Source organism: Oncorhynchus mykiss, chromosome 4 (assembly GCF_057628025.1).
Source record: "Oncorhynchus mykiss isolate SJ-2025 chromosome 4, ASM5762802v1, whole genome shotgun sequence".
Taxonomy (NCBI): domain Eukaryota; kingdom Metazoa; phylum Chordata; class Actinopteri; order Salmoniformes; family Salmonidae; genus Oncorhynchus; species Oncorhynchus mykiss.
In genome coordinates, this window is record NC_143025.1 from 87,202,501 (window position 1) to 87,205,000 (window position 2,500).

At 49.1% G+C, this 2,500-nt stretch overlaps 1 protein-coding gene and 1 long non-coding RNA gene across 3 annotated transcripts in view; one reads left to right on the plus strand and one right to left on the minus strand.

Annotated features, from left to right (window-relative positions):
* LOC110521100 (ryanodine receptor 3) overlaps positions 1-2,500 on the plus strand; it is a 266,242-nt gene that overhangs the window by 29,471 nt on the left and 234,271 nt on the right. The gene's annotated exons all lie outside the window — the stretch shown is intronic.
* Positions 966-2,500, minus strand: part of LOC149984173 (uncharacterized) — a 4,173-nt gene continuing 2,638 nt past the window's right edge. Inside the window, exon 2 of the long non-coding RNA XR_016495554.1 lies at positions 966-2,336. This is a non-coding gene — a long non-coding RNA (uncharacterized LOC149984173). The remainder of the gene's footprint in view (positions 2,337-2,500) is intronic.

The window sequence follows — 2,500 nt, forward strand, 5'->3', positions numbered from 1 at the left end:
TTAAGACAGATGGCAATGTTGTCATTAGCTAGCAAAAACAGCTAGCAATGCTAACGTTAGCTAGCTAAAATCCATTGGTCTCTCCTCAATCTTAGCTAGTCAGCTAACGTTATTCAGCATTTAAGGTCAATCTGGCAACATCAAAATGATGACAAAAGCATTTCCTACTAATTATTTGTCTCTTTTAGCAATGTCATTGTATTTCCAAGCCACTGTAATGAACCTTTACTTAATGCAACCCACGGATACTCTGCTTAACCTTAACACCTCCACAACATGAACGGACTGTTTGACCGAGTAGTTGGCAAGACAATCCGTGAGCAGTGAACATCGTTGTGTTAGCAGTGTAGCACTCACTCGGGACTGCTTTGGGACTTAATCCAAATTGCAAGTAACATCATTGGTGTGTTTATGCAACGGATGTGAAACGGCTAGCTTAGTTAGCGGTGGTGCTGATGTAACGGATGTGAAACCGCTAGCTTAGTTAGCGGTGGTACTGATGTAACGGATGTGAAACGGCTAGCTTAGTTAGCGGTGGTACTGATGTAACGGATGTGAAACGGCTAGCTTAGTTAGCGGTGGTACTGATGTAACGGATGTGAAACGGCTAGCTTAGTTAGCGGTGGTACTGATGTAACGGATGTGAAACGGCTAGCTTAGTTAGCGGTGGTACTGATGTAACGGATGTGAAACGGCTAGCTTAGTTAGCGGTGGTGCAGCGCTAAATAGCGTTTCAATCAGTGACGTCACTTGCTCTGAGACCTTGAAGTAGTAGTTCCCCTTGCTCTGCAAGGGCCGTGGCTTTTGTGGCGCGATGGGTAACGATGCTTCGTGGGTGACTGTTGTTGATGTGTGCAGAGGGTCCCTGGTTCGCGCCCGGTTATGGGCGAGGGGACGGTCTAAAGTTATACTGTTACATTTATATAGTGCTTAAGATCAAAAATATGTCAACAGTGAAACAGTGGTAAAATGAAATGCTACGAACATTTCAGAAGCTTTATTATTTTACCATAGCAACCATTTATACTTTTCTGGAGCCAAGAGAATCCCAATACCATGGGAACCTGCAGAGACTCAACTAGCAGGAATTGGATCGTCACGCTGTGGTTCCCTGACACTCGTAGGTTGATGGGATGGTATGGTGGATGACCCGGGCCTATAGAGTGCCCGTCCAGCGCTCTAACATCCATGGGAATGGAGAGGGGTTGAGTGGGGATGCCCAGCTCGGACGCCAGGGTAATGTCCATAAGACTCACATCGGACCCCTGAGTCGATGAGTACCTGGAGAGACTTGGACTGGTCGCCCAGGGGAGAATAACAATTATCTTTAAAACCCACCAGAGTACTCACTCCAACCAATGAGCTAGGTCTCTTGAAAGGACAGGTCGACACAAAATGACTGGCAGTACTGCAATACAGACAACTGTGGGTGTCAACTCTGTCTTTGCATTCGGAGACCTAGCCCTGCCTAGCCCTGCTGAGCTGCATCAGCTTGGGAAGAGGTGAATCGGCAGTTTCCGGAGGCTCCTGGAGGGACTCGGGTAAGCTCAGATCCTTTCGGGGACATAGACGCCGGGAATTTCTGAAGTTCATCAGATGCAAGGTGGGGTCCCTGAGTGAGCGATTGGGCCTGAAATCAGACCTCTTCTCCCTCCTACGTTCCCGTAGCCGACCATCGATCCAGATTGTTAAAGCGATGAGAGAGTTGAGATCCGTCGGCTGCCAGCTCGTCCTTTACTTCTTCCGATATTCCGTGCAGGAACGTGTCGAACATCGCTTCCGGGTTCCAGGCACCCTCTGCTGCCACCGTGCGGAAATACACCTCATAGAATGCTACACTGAGGGAGTCCTGCCGAAACTGGAGTAACTTTCAGGCAGCCTTTCTCCTGGACACCGGAGCCTCGAAAACATTGTTCACCTCTGCCATGAATCCCTCCAGACTGAAGCATATGACCGACTGTTGTTCCCAAACGGCCGTGGCCAAGGCGAGATGAGGTACGATCAGATGATCAGCGTGATGAGGTACGCTATCGTAGAGCGATCCGAGGGGAAGGGCGAAGGCTGCAGCTCCATGATGAAGGAACTCTGAGCGAGAAACGCCTCACAATTCCCAGACTCTCCATCAAAGCACTCCGAGGGAGGTAAGCGGGGTTCCCGGGAAACCGGGGTGACAGCGCTAGTACCAGCCGGGTTACTGAGGGACTGGGAGGTTACTATCGTGGTAGGCTGCCTAGTAGACAACCCACGGACTTGCTCCTGCAAAGTGTCCAATGCTCGGCCTGGAACCCTTCCAGCAGATTACAAAGCAACTCCTCGTGCCTTCCAGTGGTGGCTCCCTGGGAGGCAGAAAACATGTTGGAATTGTAAACAAACTGAGCATTCTAGTTATTGTAAGTTCAAAGTTCAAAGTTCTAAGTTGATTGGCCTAATAAATGGATAGGAACTTATTGTCAAGCTCTCCCTAAAAACATCCAAGTCCAGGTGGTAACCTTTCCATTTC